The 17,550-nt window shown below is 49.6% G+C and overlaps 2 pseudogenes; both read left to right on the top strand.

Moving 5' to 3' along the window:
- The first annotated feature begins 5,835 nt into the window (after positions 1–5,835).
- LOC146994532 (U2 spliceosomal RNA) lies at positions 5,836–6,013 on the top strand (annotated as a pseudogene).
- A 7,526-nt stretch (positions 6,014–13,539) lies between these two features.
- Positions 13,540–13,717, top strand: LOC146994531 (U2 spliceosomal RNA; annotated as a pseudogene).
- The last annotated feature ends 3,833 nt before the right edge of the window (positions 13,718–17,550 follow it).

The raw sequence follows: 17,550 nt of genomic DNA, 5'->3' as shown, positions 1-17,550 counted from the left end.
CCGTGAGCCCTTAGCCTGTGTTCTGCCACAGGTCAGGGATCGAGTAAGCTTCCGATTACCCATCCATGTGAAAAGGACACCCGGCTGGGTGCGGCCTTTAGTGGGGCGTAATCTTCCAAGTCCTGGTCATCGTCTTTGCTTTCCTGTCAATGGTTTTTCCTTTCGATCATTTAGTCTCGGTAGGTGCCTCGACCCCCAGTTCGTCGTGGGTCCAGGGACTTACCTCCATTGGTATCCTTGCAGACAGGCCACTCGGCTGAGTGTATCCTTAGCTCGACACCAATTTCCTTCCGAATCGGCTAGTTGCACGCGCTAGTTTCTCCGCCTACCCCGGTCATGTTTTTTTTCTACCAGAGCCACCGAATCTTCTGCAAAGACTCTTGCTCTCCATTCTCGCTTTGATCTTGCCAATTGCCAATTAGCAGTATTACTAATTATTTGTACTCTCGATTTCGAGCTCTATTTTCAGATGTCAGAGTCACCCGGCTTGCCATGCATTCCTGTGTCTCCACGGCCGCCTCGGATACCGTCGCCGACTACTGGTCTCCCTCCGATGCCACCTGTCCTTGGTGGACTGCCACAGAGTGTTGGATGCCCCGATGGATCGCTGGACATGACGCCACACAGACGTCTGAGCCATTTGCACGCTTCGGGTCACTCCTCCGTGATGACAACGCGGTCTGGTAGTCTTCACCCAGCTCCTGCTCCACGTCGCCACATCTCTGCCTCTGCTGTTCCCTCTGGTCCTCCTCTGCTGAGAAATGGTTCCCTGTGCCAGATGCTCTCCATCATATCTGCCAGGACGTCTGCCTCCTCTCGCATCTGCAATGATGTCTTCGCTTCCTGCTCCCGGACTTCGCCTCCTCCGGAAATGCTCTCTGCACCGCTCGTGCCTCTTACTTCGCCTCCTTCCTTACCTTCTCCTGGCTCCATCCTTGCTACTGCTGCCCCTTCTTCAGATTCCCCAGTGTGTCACCACACAAGGTCACGTGCTGCTGCTGGACACTCCTGCGCGCACACTTCTCCGACTAAGTCTCCTGTTCCTACTTGCTCGATCTGCCACTTCTGCTTCTCCTTCGGGTAGTCCAAGAGTTCGTTCGCCGTCCTCTGCGATCTCTGTTGATGGAACTCCTAGTGCTTCCTCCTCTCCTGTTCCTGCTCCTGCAACTTCTGGCGACAGAGCGTCTTTCCTATATTCCGACGATTCTGCATCTATGCGGGGTGTCTCCTTCACGCCCGGCTTCTGGTAATTCTCCCGCTGCCGTGCCCGCGTCTCCTGGTGTCTCCACTTGCTCTTCTCCGGTTGACTGTCCGACGTGTGGTAAGTCGTTCCTCAACAAGAGACAGCTACGCTTTCACCGCTTTCGCCGTCATCGCCTTGCTCCTCCTCCCTCCTCTCCTGGTGCTGCTGACTTCTCTACCACTGGCCATCCGCAGCTTCCGTCTACTTCTCTTCAGGCCTCGCCGCCTCCTTCCAATGCTACATCTTCAGGCGCTCCTATTCCTTCTACTACCTGCCGCGAGGGTTCCACGCTCCATCTCGTCTTTCCTGTAAGCGAATTCTTCATGTGCACAGAGCCCAATTGCAGCGTCCTGTTCCGCTCCAACTCCTAGTCCTGTATGAAGAGATCCCTCACCAGACACCTTCTCCAGGAACATCTGACCCCCATTTCTTCATGTATGAAATGGTGCAGCCTTTGCAACTCCCGGCTAGCCAACAAGGTATCTGTCCATGCCTGTTTCCGCACCTCTCCTCCCGTCATCTCCACTGGTGCCTCTTTCCGCTGGAAGTGCACAGTTTGTCCGTTCTCCTGTCCTTCCCGGAAAGGGTTATTCAACCACTCCGAATTCCACCGGCGTGCTGAGAGGAACTCTTCCATTGACCACGACATTCCTCTTCCTGCTCCTGTGCCACAGCGACAGCCGCACCCTCCACCTGGTGCCTCTTCTTCACCCGCTGATGTGTCCTCCAGATCTCCGGCTACGTCCGCTCCAGCTCCTCCCGTGACTTCTGTGGACGCTCCTTCTTCACCTGCTCCAGTCCCATCTCCTTGCTCTTCCGATTCGTCTGCTGTATCGGCCTCTCACTCCCTGCCTCCTTCTCCTCATGACGTCTCCAGGACTACTCCTAATGCTCCTCGCCCAAGGCTTCTTCATCCCTCTTCGGCCGCTCCTCCTGCTCCAGTGTTGACTTCTGCCTCGCCTGCTGCCTCCTCCTCCCTTGCTGTTGTTCCTCCAGATTGCCTCGTCTCTGCATTTCCTTCCTCATCATCGTCACCTGCTCATGACACAGTCTTCTGCCGACTTCTCCGCTTCCGAGTTTCCTGATGTCAACCTTCATGAGGTTGTCCCCGTTGTGGCCGCTGATGACCCTGCTCGTATTCCTCCTGCTGACGAAATTCCTGTCACAGAGCCTGCTCTCCTGAACTTCTGGGATTCCCTGCACAGCTTTTCTTCTGGGATTACTGACGACGACGCTTGGGACTCCTTTGAGGTCTGCTTTCTGAACGTCACGGAGTCTGCCTCAGAAATTGTCAAGCTCCCTCCACCTTCTCCTCCTGCGCCTGGTTCTCCGCGCCCGGTCAACACCTCTAACCCTCGGGTCATTCAACGTTTATACCGGAGAAATCGTCGCAGAGCCATCCGTCTCCTTTCCTCTGACTGCTCTCCTCCTTGCTCCATTCCTGCAGAAGAGATTGCCCTCGAATTCTCCTCAAGGTACTCCGCCAGGGACTCCGACTCCTCTATCTTCACTACCTGTATATCGGAACGTCCTCCTCTCGATTTGTCTCCTTTCTCTCCTGCCGAGGTTCTTGCCAAGCTTCGCTCCTGTGAGAACTCTGCGCCCGGCCCTGACCGCCTCTCGTATGCCCACTGGCGAGACGCTGATCCAGACTGCAAGATCTTGTGTGAGATATTCAACATCTGTCTTCGCTTCCGGCGTGTTCCGTCTTCATGGAAATCTTCCCGCTCGTTCCTCATCTTCAAGAAAGGGGACCCGTCGGTGATTGACAACTGGAGGCCAATTGCCCTCAGTTCTTCTATTGCTCGCCTTTTCTCTGGATGTCTCGCGAAACGGCTCACCCACTGGTTATGTGACGAGTTTCTCCACCCCTCACAGAAAGGATTCATGCCGCACGATGGGGTTCTTGAGCACAACTTCATCGTCCAGCAACAGTTCCAGCTTGCCCGTAGGATGAAGTCTGAGCTCTGTCTGGCCTCTCTCGACATTGCCAACGCCTTCCGCTCGATCCCGCACTCTGCGATCTTCACAGCACTTCTCACGTCTGGTGTCGGGGAGGACTTCGTCTCCTTAATCCAAGACCTCTACAGGAATTCCTCTACCTGCTTCCTCTCTTCCGACGGTGCTTCTGGCCATGTAGACATCAATGCCGGTGTTCGTCAGGGGTGTCCCTTGAGCGGCCTCCTGTTTAACCTGGCCATTGATCCTGTTCTCCGCTCTGTTGGCTCTTCTCCTTCCTCGCCTCGTGTCCTCGCCTTCGCTGATGACGTCCTCCTGCTCGCTCCTTCTCCCAACATTCTTCAGGATGACCTGGATCACATTTCTGACGTCTTCTCTCGTCTTGGTCTCCAGCTTAATCCCGGTAAATGCCACATATTTCACCTTCATGCTTCTCGCCCTGCTAGGGTGCGTCCGACCGTCTTCTACCTGGATGGCATCCCTATCCACGCCCTCGGTGATGGTGATCAATTCCGTTTCCTCGGCAAACCCGTGGGCTTCCACCTTCCACCTCTCCGTGCTCAGCTACGTGATTTCTTGATCCTGGCTAAGAAGATTATGGACTCGAAGCTCGCTCCGTGGCAACGCCTGGATGCACTGAAGACTTTCTTTTTTCCCTCTCTCCTCTTCTTCATGAAGACTTCGCAGCACGCAAAGGGAGACTGGAGAAAGATTGACGATTTTCTGCGTCCTGCCCTCAAGAAGACCCTGAATCTTCCTCCCGAGGCTTCTAACAACTATCTCTTTATGGCCTTTCCGGCAAAGGTGCCCTCGGCATTCCACTCGCTGCGGAGAATTCAGACATCGCTGCTGTCGACTCTGCTTTCAAGCTGCTTTGCGCTAGAGATCCCTTTGTTCGTGCTTCCGCCTGGGATGATCTAACCTCCTTCGTCCGTGCACGCATCGGATTCGCTCCTTCTCCTGAGTTAGTGGCACAGTTCCTGTCTGCATCCGACGAAGCTCCCTTTGCCGCCTCTTGCAATTCCATCTCCTCTACGTAGTCTGCCTCAAGGTCCGCATCTCGGCTTCTCAAGATTGTTTGGACTATCGATGCTGGTGGGTCTCCCTCTATTTCCTGTGGTCCTAACACCATCTTCCCGAGCCAAAAGCACACCATCTTCCGGGCCTTCCGGACCCTAAGACGGGCTACCCGTATTAGAGATCTGTCCCTCCTCCCGAACCAGGGTAAGGCTATTGAATGTGTTGCCGTCTCGCGCTCGAGCTCGCACTTCTTCAGAGAGGGGTTCTTCACGCGCTTCGCGGACTGGAGATTTGTTCACCGTGCCAGGCTGAACCTGGTACCTCTCAATGCCTGCAAGCCCTGGGACCATTCACGCCGTGGATGTCGCCGTTGCAACTTCAGTGAAGAAACGCTCCCACATGTCCTCAACCACTGTATGCGTTACTCTTCCATCTTCCAACGACGTCACAATGCTGTGGTTGAACGGGTGAAGAAGGCCGCGAGTGGGCGCTGGGATGTGCTCTTCTGCAACCAAGTCTTCCCTGGTACTTCTCTCCGCCCCGATCTGGTTCTTTACAAAGGCTCCTCCGCTCTGGTAATCGACGTCACCATCCCGTTCGAGAATAGGCTTGCTGCTTTTTCTTCCGCCAGAGAGGAAAAGATTTCTAAGTATCGGCCGGTTGTTGAGCTGCTCAGGAGAGATTACACCGATGTCCAGATCGATCCCATCATCATTGGTTCTCTCGGCTCTTGGGACGACAACAATGACAGAGTGCTACGTAGGCTGTGCAGCAACAAATATGGAAACCTTTTAAAGAAACTCGCAGTTAGCGAAACCATTAAATTTTCTAGGGATATATATGTTGAACACCTCACTGGAATAAAACAATCCTAAATAGACACTGTTGGACTCAGTGACTGGTTTTCAATATGCGATCATTGGATAACATTTGTATAAAGGACCTTCACGGCTAAGTAAATTTTGTAAATTTTGTAAATATGTATATATCTCCCACATCAAATAAATATGAAATCTAAAATCGCACTGTGTGCGTTGTTGGTATAACATGCCATGGTCTTACCAACACTATGTAAAATGGCAAGAAACATTGAACAATAAAAAATTTTTCCCGTTCCATCCCGTCACCATCCCGTTTGAGAATAGGCTTGCTGCTTTTTCTTCCGCCAGAGAGGAAAAGATTTCCAAGTATCGCCCGGTTGTTGAGCTGCTCAGGAGAGATTACACCGATGTCCAGATCCATCCCATCATCATTGGTTCTTTCGGCTCTTGGGACGACAAGAATGACAGAGTGCTACGTAGGCTGTGCAGCAACAAATATGGAAACCTTTTAAAGAAACTCGCAGTTAGCGAAACCATTAAATTTTCTAGGGATATATATGTTGAACACCTCACTGGAATAAAACAATCCTAAATAGACACTGTTGGACTCAGTGACTGGTTTTCAATATGCGATCATTATATAACATTTGTATAAAGGACCTTCACGGCTAAGTAAATTTTGTAAATATGTATATATCTCCCATATCAAATAAATATGAAATCTAAAATCGCACTGTGTGCGTTGTTGGTATAACATGCCATGGTCTTACCAACACTATGTAAAATGGCAAGAAACATTGAACAATAAAAAATTTTTCTGTTCTTATCAGCTTAATATCTGATACGACGTCGACATGACGTCAAGATATTAAACTAATTTTTGCAGATAGGCTTGTGGTTAGGAATTTATTCCGCCCTCGCCACGGGTTGGCCTGCTATGGCACTACTTGCAGGATACGGCCCACAATATATCCAAAAAGCAGAAACTTCACTCCCCCACTGCATCCTCAGGAAAACGTTTTTTGAAATGGCCCCTTCAAATTTCAGAAAACCGAAGATCTAACAACATCATACCTTTGTACGAGTGTGCCGCGACCTGCCTTTTTTTTAACTTGATATTGCTCGGGCCCCTCGTTCTTTTCCTCGGAATGGGAACATTCTGGAGCCTCGGGTTTAACCCTCGTCCTTTTCCAATGTCAAGTTCTGGTTTCTGTAAATACGAAGTTTTTTTCGTATTTACAGAAATCCCATAAAATCCACATTTTCATCCCGTACGCAGAAAACTTACTCATTCTGCCTGACTGATTCAAGGAACATCGGCCTCGAAATATTACTCAAATTTCATTAGCAGTAACATTTTTGTCTCACTTCGTGTAAGTTTGAGAGAATTCCTATTCACATTTGCCAGATCTTTCAAACTACAGCGCGCGTATACACATTGCTTCCTTCAACACACGAGCCATTTTATTGTAAATAACTCTCGAAAGGGTGTAAAATCTTTGTAGGCACACTGCAGCAACAAAGACTTTTCTGTCTGTTTCCTAATGTTTTGTTTTGATTCTCTGTATGATTTAAAAACGCCAGCTAATTGTAATGGTCTACAATTATTGTTACGGATTGTTGTATTTATGTTTTTATTCATTCATTCATTCATTTATTTTGTTGGCACATTAATATTAACAAACTTGGGAAAATGCCAATAGATGGCTGCACTATGCAGGAAGCACTTTATTCTGAGTTTTGAGATGGCTTGCCCGCCGCTAGTGTGGAAGTGTAGAATACAAAGTAATCATTAATTGTAAAGTAAAAAGTACTGTTTGATTGTACATATTACAAATTAATTTGTAAAGTGTTTTTTGTAATTTTTCTGTTTGTTTAATTGTTTTAAGGTCCTAATATTTCACTCTGTGTTTTCAACTGCAACGTTTGAACTGAAGAGAGAGAGAGTATCCTCTGTATTATATCACTGTCTTTATATCTTATGTAACCTCAAATTTCCATTATGTATCAACAAACCGCACTGCGTGCGTTATTGAAAGACGTGCCATGGTCCCTCAATACTCTTGTAAAATGGCATGTATAATTTGTAAATAAAAAATTTCTGTTCTTATCAGCTTAATTTGCCGGTTTGATTTATTTTTATAGGTTCACCGGTGGATATGCTGATAGAGTATTTGCCTCCTCCGGAGGACGGAGCTGAAGGCGGAGCCAAGGTGGATCTTTGGTAAGTTTTCCTTTATTTTTCCTCTCATTTCTCCTACTGATGCTTGATGGGTTGGTGACCTTTACTTGCGTCAGTAGGAATCTTTCCTTTCCCTGTGAGCGTGCAGGTGTCTTTTCCCGCTTTCACTGAACTAGCCGTTTTCGGTTAATCCATGTGATGGGCGAGGTCTAACTTTTTCTACCTCTTTCCTGTCTATTCTTGCTCTTCTTAAGTATTTTTTCGCTATTTAGTGTTAAAATACTTTCGTTGAGCCCTTATTTTTTCCTTTCCACAAACTCACTATTATGGTGGGCGTGGTCTTTCCTTTATTTTATATCTATCTCTTTCCTCTTTCTGGTATCGTTTGTTTCGTTTTATTTATTTTTCCCATGTCCAGGTTAGGTTCGAACTAACTGGTTGGATTTTATGCTTACTCGGATTAGTGTTCCGGAGTAGCCGTGAGCCCTTAGCCTGTGTTCTGCCACAGGTCAGGGATCGAGTAAGCTTCCGATTACCCATCCATGTGAAAAGGACACCCGGCTGGGTGCGGCCTTTAGTGGGGCGTAATCTTCCAAGTCCTGGTCATCGTCTTTGCTTTCCTGTCAATGGTTTTTCCTTTCGATCATTTAGTCTCGGTAGGTGCCTCGACCCCCAGTTCGTCGTGGGTCCAGGGACTTACCTCCATTGGTATCCTTGCAGACAGGCCACTCGGCTGAGTGTATCCTTAGCTCGACACCAATTTCCTTCCGAATCGGCTAGTTGCACGCGCTAGTTTCTCCGCCTACCCCGGTCATGTTTTTTTTCTACCAGAGCCACCGAATCTTCTGCAAAGACTCTTGCTCTCCATTCTCGCTTTGATCTTGCCAATTGCCAATTAGCAGTATTACTAATTATTTGTACTCTCGATTTCGAGCTCTATTTTCAGATGTCAGAGTCACCCGGCTTGCCATGCATTCCTGTGTCTCACGGCCGCCTCGAATACCGTCGCCGACTACTGGTCTCCCTCCGATGCCACCTGTCCTTGGTGGACTGCCACAGAGTGTTGGATGCCCCGATGGATCGCTGGACATGACGCCACACAGACGTCTGAGCCATTTGCACGCTTCGGGTCACTCCTCCGTGATGACAACGCGGTCTGGTAGTCTTCACCCAGCTCCTGCTCCACGTCGCCACATCTCTGCCTCTGCTGTTCCCTCTGGTCCTCCTCTGCTGAGAAATGGTTCCCTGTGCCAGATGCTCTCCATCATATCTGCCAGGACGTCTGCCTCCTCTCGCATCTGCAATGATGTCTTCGCTTCCTGCTCCCGGACTTCGCCTCCTCCGGAAATGCTCTCTGCACCGCTCGTGCCTCTTACTTCGCCTCCTTCCTTACCTTCTCCTGGCTCCATCCTTGCTACTGCTGCCCCTTCTTCAGATTCCCCAGTGTGTCACCACACAAGGTCACGTGCTGCTGCTGGACACTCCTGCGCGCACACTTCTCCGACTAAGTCTCCTGTTCCTACTTGCTCGATCTGCCACTTCTGCTTCTCCTTCGGGTAGTCCAAGAGTTCGTTCGCCGTCCTCTGCGATCTCTGTTGATGGAACTCCTAGTGCTTCCTCCTCTCCTGTTCCTGCTCCTGCAACTTCTGGCGACAGAGCGTCTTTCCTATATTCCGACGATTCTGCATCTATGCGGGGTGTCTCCTTCACGCCCGGCTTCTGGTAATTCTCCTCCCGCTGCCGTGCCCGCGTCTCCTGGTGTCTCCACTTGCTCTTCTCCGGTTGACTGTCCGACGTGTGGTAAGTCGTTCCTCAACAAGAGACAGCTACGCTTTCACCGCTTCCGCCGTCATCGCCTTGCTCCTCCTCCCTCCTCTCCTGGTGCTGCTGACTTCTCTACCACTGGCCATCCGCAGCTTCCGTCTACTTCTCTTCAGGCCTCGCCGCCTCCTTCCAATGCTACATCTTCAGGCGCTCCTATTCCTTCTACTACCTGCCGCGAGGGTTCCACGCTCCATCTCGTCTTTCCTGTAAGCGAATTCTTCATGTGCACAGAGCCCAATTGCAGCCTCCTGTTCCGCTCCAACTCCTAGTCCTGTATGAAGAGATCCCTCACCAGACACCTTCTCCAGGAACATCTGACCCCCATTTCTTCATGTATGAAATGGTGCAGCCTTTGCAACTCCCGGCTAGCCAACAAGGTATCTGTCCATGCCTGTTTCCGCACCTCTCCTCCCGTCATCTCCACTGGTGCCTCTTTCCGCTGGAAGTGCACAGTTTGTCCGTTCTCCTATCCTTCCCGGAAAGGGTTATTCAACCACTCCGAATTCCACCGGCGTGCTGAGAGGAACTCTTCCATTGACCACGACATTCCTCTTCCTGCTCCTGTGCCACAGCGACAGCCGCACCCTCCACCTGGTGCCTCTTCTTCACCCGCTGATGTGTCCTCCAGATCTCCGGCTACGTCCGCTCCAGCTCCTCCCGTGACTTCTGTGGACGCTCCTTCTTCACCTGCTCCAGTCCCATCTCCTTGCTCTTCCGATTCGTCTGCTGTATCGGCCTCTCACTCCCTGCCTCCTTCTCCTCATGACGTCTCCAGGACTACTCCTAATGCTCCTCGCCCAAGGCTTCTTCATCCCTCTTCGGCCGCTCCTCCTGCTCCAGTGTTGACTTCTGCCTCGCCTGCTGCCTCCTCCTCCCTTGCTGTTGTTCCTCCAGATTGCCTCGTCTCTGCATTTCCTTCCTCATCATCGTCACCTGCTCATGACACAGTCTTCTGCCGACTTCTCCGCTTCCGAGTTTCCTGATGTCAACCTTCATGAGGTTGTCCCCGTTGTGGCCGCTGATGACCCTGCTCGTATTCCTCCTGCTGACGAAATTCCTGTCACAGAGCCTGCTCTCCTGAACTTCTGGGATTCCCTGCACAGCTTTTCTTCTGGGATTACTGACGACGACGCTTGGGACTCCTTTGAGGTCTGCTTTCTGAACGTCACGGAGTCTGCCTCAGAAATTGTCAAGCTCCCTCCACCTTCTCCTCCTGCGCCTGGTTCTCCGCGCCCGGTCAACACCTCTAACCCTCGGGTCATTCAACGTTTATACCGGAGAAATCGTCGCAGAGCCATCCGTCTCCTTTCCTCTGACTGCTCTCCTCCTTGCTCCATTCCTGCAGAAGAGATTGCCCTCGAATTCTCCTCAAGGTACTCCGCCAGGGACTCCGACTCCTCTATCTTCACTACCTGTATATCGGAACGTCCTCCTCTCGATTTGTCTCCTTTCTCTCCTGCCGAGGTTCTTGCCAAGCTTCGCTCCTGTGAGAACTCTGCGCCCGGCCCTGACCGCCTCTCGTATGCCCACTGGCGAGACGCTGATCCAGACTGCAAGATCTTGTGTGAGATATTCAACATCTGTCTTCGCTTCCGGCGTGTTCCGTCTTCATGGAAATCTTCCCGCTCGTTCCTCATCTTCAAGAAAGGGGACCCGTCGGTGATTGACAACTGGAGGCCAATTGCCCTCAGTTCTTCTATTGCTCGCCTTTTCTCTGGATGTCTCGCGAAACGGCTCACCCACTGGTTATGTGACGAGTTTCTCCACCCCTCACAGAAAGGATTCATGCCGCACGATGGGGTTCTTGAGCACAACTTCATCGTCCAGCAACAGTTCCAGCTTGCCCGTAGGATGAAGTCTGAGCTCTGTCTGGCCTCTCTCGACATTGCCAACGCCTTCCGCTCGATCCCGCACTCTGCGATCTTCACAGCACTTCTCACGTCTGGTGTCGGGGAGGACTTCGTCTCCTTAATCCAAGACCTCTACAGGAATTCCTCTACCTGCTTCCTCTCTTCCGACGGTGCTTCTGGCCATGTAGACATCAATGCCGGTGTTCGTCAGGGGTGTCCCTTGAGCGGCCTCCTGTTTAACCTGGCCATTGATCCTGTTCTCCGCTCTGTTGGCTCTTCTCCTTCCTCGCCTCGTGTCCTCGCCTTCGCTGATGACGTCCTCCTGCTCGCTCCTTCTCCCAACATTCTTCAGGATGACCTGGATCACATTTCTGACGTCTTCTCTCGTCTTGGTCTCCAGCTTAATCCCGGTAAATGCCACATATTTCACCTTGATGCTTCTCGCCCTGCTAGGGTGCGTCCGACCGTCTTCTACCTGGATGGCATCCCTATCCACGCCCTCGGTGATGGTGATCAATTCCGTTTCCTCGGCAAACCCGTGGGCTTCCACCTTCCACCTCTCCGTGCTCAGCTACGTGATTTCTTGATCCTGGCTAAGAAGATTATGGACTCGAAGCTCGCTCCGTGGCAACGCCTGGATGCACTGAAGACTTTCTTTTTTCCCTCTCTCCTCTTCTTCATGAAGACTTCGCAGCACGCAAAGGGAGACTGGAGAAAGATTGACGATTTTCTGCGTCCTGCCCTCAAGAAGACCCTGAATCTTCCTCCCGAGGCTTCTAACAACTATCTCTTTATGGCCTTTCCGGCAAAGGTGCCCTCGGCATTCCACTCGCTGCGGAGGATTCAGACATCGCTGCTGTCGACTCTGCTTTCAAGCTGCTTTGCGCTAGAGATCCCTTTGTTCGTGCTTCCGCCTGGGATGATCTAACCTCCTTCGTCCGTGCACGCATCGGATTCGCTCCTTCTCCTGAGTTAGTGGCACAGTTCCTGTCTGCATCCGACGAAGCTCCCTTTGCCGCCTCTTGCAATTCCATCTCCTCTACGTAGTCTGCCTCAAGGTCCGCATCTCGGCTTCTCAAGATTGTTTGGACTATCGATGCTGGTGGGTCTCCCTCTATTTCCTGTGGTCCTAACACCATCTTCCCGAGCCAAAAGCACACCATCTTCCGGGCCTTCCGGACCCTAAGACGGGCTACCCGTATTAGAGATCTGTCCCTCCTCCCGAACCAGGGTAAGGCTATTGAATGTGTTGCCGTCTCGCGCTCGAGCTCGCACTTCTTCAGAGAGGGGTTCTTCACGCGCTTCGCGGACTGGAGATTTGTTCACCGTGCCAGGCTGAACCTGGTACCTCTCAATGCCTGCAAGCCCTGGGACCATTCACGCCGTGGATGTCGCCGTTGCAACTTCAGTGAAGAAACGCTCCCACATGTCCTCAACCACTGTATGCGTTACTCTTCCATCTTCCAACGACGTCACAATGCTGTGGTTGAACGGGTGAAGAAGGCCGCGAGTGGGCGCTGGGATGTGCTCTTCTGCAACCAAGTCTTCCCTGGTACTTCTCTCCGCCCCGATCTGGTTCTTTACAAAGGCTCCTCCGCTCTGGTAATCGACGTCACCATCCCGTTCGAGAATAGGCTTGCTGCTTTTTCTTCCGCCAGAGAGGAAAAGATTTCTAAGTATCGGCCGGTTGTTGAGCTGCTCAGGAGAGATTACACCGATGTCCAGATCGATCCCATCATCATTGGTTCTCTCGGCTCTTGGGACGACAACAATGACAGAGTGCTACGTAGGCTGTGCAGCAACAAATATGGAAACCTTTTAAAGAAACTCGCAGTTAGCGAAACCATTAAATTTTCTAGGGATATATATGTTGAACACCTCACTGGAATAAAACAATCCTAAATAGACACTGTTGGACTCAGTGACTGGTTTTCAATATGCGATCATTGGATAACATTTGTATAAAGGACCTTCACGGCTAAGTAAATTTTGTAAATTTTGTAAATATGTATATATCTCCCACATCAAATAAATATGAAATCTAAAATCGCACTGTGTGCGTTGTTGGTATAACATGCCATGGTCTTACCAACACTATGTAAAATGGCAAGAAACATTGAACAATAAAAAATTTTTCCCGTTCCATCCCGTCACCATCCCGTTTGAGAATAGGCTTGCTGCTTTTTCTTCCGCCAGAGAGGAAAAGATTTCCAAGTATCGCCCGGTTGTTGAGCTGCTCAGGAGAGATTACACCGATGTCCAGATCCATCCCATCATCATTGGTTCTTTCGGCTCTTGGGACGACAAGAATGACAGAGTGCTACGTAGGCTGTGCAGCAACAAATATGGAAACCTTTTAAAGAAACTCGCAGTTAGCGAAACCATTAAATTTTCTAGGGATATATATGTTGAACACCTCACTGGAATAAAACAATCCTAAATAGACACTGTTGGACTCAGTGACTGGTTTTCAATATGCGATCATTATATAACATTTGTATAAAGGACCTTCACGGCTAAGTAAATTTTGTAAATATGTATATATCTCCCATATCAAATAAATATGAAATCTAAAATCGCACTGTGTGCGTTGTTGGTATAACATGCCATGGTCTTACCAACACTATGTAAAATGGCAAGAAACATTGAACAATAAAAAATTTTTCTGTTCTTATCAGCTTAATATCTGATACGACGTCGACATGACGTCAAGATATTAAACTAATTTTTGCAGATAGGCTTGTGGTTAGGAATTTATTCCGCCCTCGCCACGGGTTGGCCTGCTATGGCACTACTTGCAGGATACGGCCCACAATATATCCAAAAAGCAGAAACTTCACTCCCCCACTGCATCCTCAGGAAAACGTTTTTTGAAATGGCCCCTTCAAATTTCAGAAAACCGAAGATCTAACAACATCATACCTTTGTACGAGTGTGCCGCGACCTGCCTTTTTTTTAACTTGATATTGCTCGGGCCCCTCGTTCTTTTCCTCGGAATGGGAACATTCTGGAGCCTCGGGTTTAACCCTCGTCCTTTTCCAATGTCAAGTTCTGGTTTCTGTAAATACGAAGTTTTTTTCGTATTTACAGAAATCCCATAAAATCCACATTTTCATCCCGTACGCAGAAAACTTACTCATTCTGCCTGACTGATTCAAGGAACATCGGCCTCGAAATATTACTCAAATTTCATTAGCAGTAACATTTTTGTCTCACTTCGTGTAAGTTTGAGAGAATTCCTATTCACATTTGCCAGATCTTTCAAACTACAGCGCGCGTATACACATTGCTTCCTTCAACACACGAGCCATTTTATTGTAAATAACTCTCGAAAGGGTGTAAAATCTTTGTAGGCACACTGCAGCAACAAAGACTTTTCTGTCTGTTTCCTAATGTTTTGTTTTGATTCTCTGTATGATTTAAAAACGCCAGCTAATTGTAATGGTCTACAATTATTGTTACGGATTGTTGTATTTATGTTTTTATTCATTCATTCATTCATTTATTTTGTTGGCACATTAATATTAACAAACTTGGGAAAATGCCAATAGATGGCTGCACTATGCAGGAAGCACTTTATTCTGAGTTTTGAGATGGCTTGCCCGCCGCTAGTGTGGAAGTGTAGAATACAAAGTAATCATTAATTGTAAAGTAAAAAGTACTGTTTGATTGTACATATTACAAATTAATTTGTAAAGTGTTTTTTGTAATTTTTCTGTTTGTTTAATTGTTTTAAGGTCCTAATATTTCACTCTGTGTTTTCAACTGCAACGTTTGAACTGAAGAGAGAGAGGGTATCCTCTGTATTATATCACTGTCTTTATATCTTATGTAACCTCAAATTTCCATTATGTATCAACAAACCGCACTGCGTGCGTTATTGAAAGACGTGCCATGGTCCCTCAATACTCTTGTAAAATGGCATGTATAATTTGTAAATAAAAAATTTCTGTTCTTATCAGCTTAATTTGCCGGTTTGATTTATTTTTATAGGTTCACCGGTGGATATGCTGATAGAGTATTTGCCTCCTCCGGAGGACGGAGCTGAAGGCGGAGCCAAGGTGGATCTTTGGTAAGTTTTCCTTTATTTTTCCTCTCATTTCTCCTACTGATGCTTGATGGGTTGGTGACCTTTACTTGCGTCAGTAGGAATCTTTCCTTTCCCTGTGAGCGTGCAGGTGTCTTTTCCCGCTTTCACTGAACTAGCCGTTTTCGGTTAATCCATGTGATGGGCGAGGTCTAACTTTTTCTACCTCTTTCCTGTCTATTCTTGCTCTTCTTAAGTATTTTTTCGCTATTTAGTGTTAAAATACTTTCGTTGAGCCCTTATTTTTTCCTTTCCACAAACTCACTATTATGGTGGGCGTGGTCTTTCCTTTATTTTATATCTATCTCTTTCCTCTTTCTGGTATCGTTTGTTTCGTTTTATTTATTTTTCCCATGTCCAGGTTAGGTTCGAACTAACTGGTTGGATTTTATGCTTACTCGGATTAGTGTTCCGGAGTAGCCGTGAGCCCTTAGCCTGTGTTCTGCCACAGGTCAGGGATCGAGTAAGCTTCCGATTACCCACCCATGTGAAAAGGACACCCGGCTGGGTGCGGCCTTTAGTGGGGCGTAATCTTCCAAGTCCTGGTCATCGTCTTTGCTTTCCTGTCAATGGTTTTTCCTTTCGATCATTTAGTCTCGGTAGGTGCCTCGACCCCCAGTTCGTCGTGGGTCCAGGGACTTACCTCCATTGGTATCCTTGCAGACAGGCCACTCGGCTGAGTGTATCCTTAGCTCGACACCAATTTCCTTCCGAATCGGCTAGTTGCACGCGCTAGTTTCTCCGCCTACCCCGGTCATGTTTTTTTTCTACCAGAGCCACCGAATCTTCTGCAAAGACTCTTGCTCTCCATTCTCGCTTTGATCTTGCCAATTGCCAATTAGCAGTATTACTAATTATTTGTACTCTCGATTTCGAGCTCTATTTTCAGATGTCAGAGTCACCCGGCTTGCCATGCATTCCTGTGTCTCCACGGCCGCCTCGGATACCGTCGCCGACTACTGGTCTCCCTCCGATGCCACCTGTCCTTGGTGGACTGCCACAGAGTGTTGGATGCCCCGATGGATCGCTGGACATGACGCCACACAGACGTCTGAGCCATTTGCACGCTTCGGGTCACTCCTCCGTGATGACAACGCGGTCTGGTAGTCTTCACCCAGCTCCTGCTCCACGTCGCCACATCTCTGCCTCTGCTGTTCCCTCTGGTCCTCCTCTGCTGAGAAATGGTTCCCTGTGCCAGATGCTCTCCATCATATCTGCCAGGACGTCTGCCTCCTCTCGCATCTGCAATGATGTCTTCGCTTCCTGCTCCCGGACTTCGCCTCCTCCGGAAATGCTCTCTGCACCGCTCGTGCCTCTTACTTCGCCTCCTTCCTTACCTTCTCCTGGCTCCATCCTTGCTACTGCTGCCCCTTCTTCAGATTCCCCAGTGTGTCACCACACAAGGTCACGTGCTGCTGCTGGACACTCCTGCGCGCACACTTCTCCGACTAAGTCTCCTGTTCCTACTTGCTCGATCTGCCACTTCTGCTTCTCCTTCGGGTAGTCCAAGAGTTCGTTCGCCGTCCTCTGCGATCTCTGTTGATGGAACTCCTAGTGCTTCCTCCTCTCCTGTTCCTGCTCCTGCAACTTCTGGCGACAGAGCGTCTTTCCTATATTCCGACGATTCTGCATCTATGCGGGGTGTCTCCTTCACGCCCGGCTTCTGGTAATTCTCCTCCCGCTGCCGTGCCCGCGTCTCCTGGTGTCTCCACTTGCTCTTCTCCGGTTGACTGTCCGACGTGTGGTAAGTCGTTCCTCAACAAGAGACAGCTACGCTTTCACCGCTTCCGCCGTCATCGCCTTGCTCCTCCTCCCTCCTCTCCTGGTGCTGCTGACTTCTCTACCACTGGCCATCCGCAGCTTCCGTCTACTTCTCTTCAGGCCTCGCCGCCTCCTTCCAATGCTACATCTTCAGGCGCTCCTATTCCTTCTACTACCTGCCGCGAGGGTTCCACGCTCCATCTCGTCTTTCCTGTAAGCGAATTCTTCATGTGCACAGAGCCCAATTGCAGCCTCCTGTTCCGCTCCAACTCCTAGTCCTGTATGAAGAGATCCCTCACCAGACACCTTCTCCAGGAACATCTGACCCCCATTTCTTCATGTATGAAATGGTGCAGCCTTTGCAACTCCCGGCTAGCCAACAAGGTATCTGTCCATGCCTGTTTCCGCACCTCTCCTCCCGTCATCTCCACTGGTGCCTCTTTCCGCTGGAAGTGCACAGTTTGTCCGTTCTCCTGTCCTTCCCGGAAAGGGTTATTCAACCACTCCGAATTCCACCGGCGTGCTGAGAGGAACTCTTCCATTGACCACGACATTCCTCTTCCTGCTCCTGTGCCACAGCGACAGCCGCACCCTCCACCTGGTGCCTCTTCTTCACCCGCTGATGTGTCCTCCAGATCTCCGGCTACGTCCGCTCCAGCTCCTCCCGTGACTTCTGTGGACGCTCCTTCTTCACCTGCTCCAGTCCCATCTCCTTGCTCTTCCGATTCGTCTGCTGTATCGGCCTCTCACTCCCTGCCTCCTTCTCCTCATGACGTCTCCAGGACTACTCCTAATGCTCCTCG

This window comes from Stegodyphus dumicola, chromosome 11 (genome assembly GCF_044657685.1).
Source record: "Stegodyphus dumicola isolate Sdum_Otavi_A_Nest chromosome 11, ASM4465768v1".
Taxonomy (NCBI): Eukaryota; Metazoa; Arthropoda; class Arachnida; order Araneae; family Eresidae; genus Stegodyphus; species Stegodyphus dumicola.
This window is presented reverse-complemented; position numbering and strand designations above follow the sequence as displayed.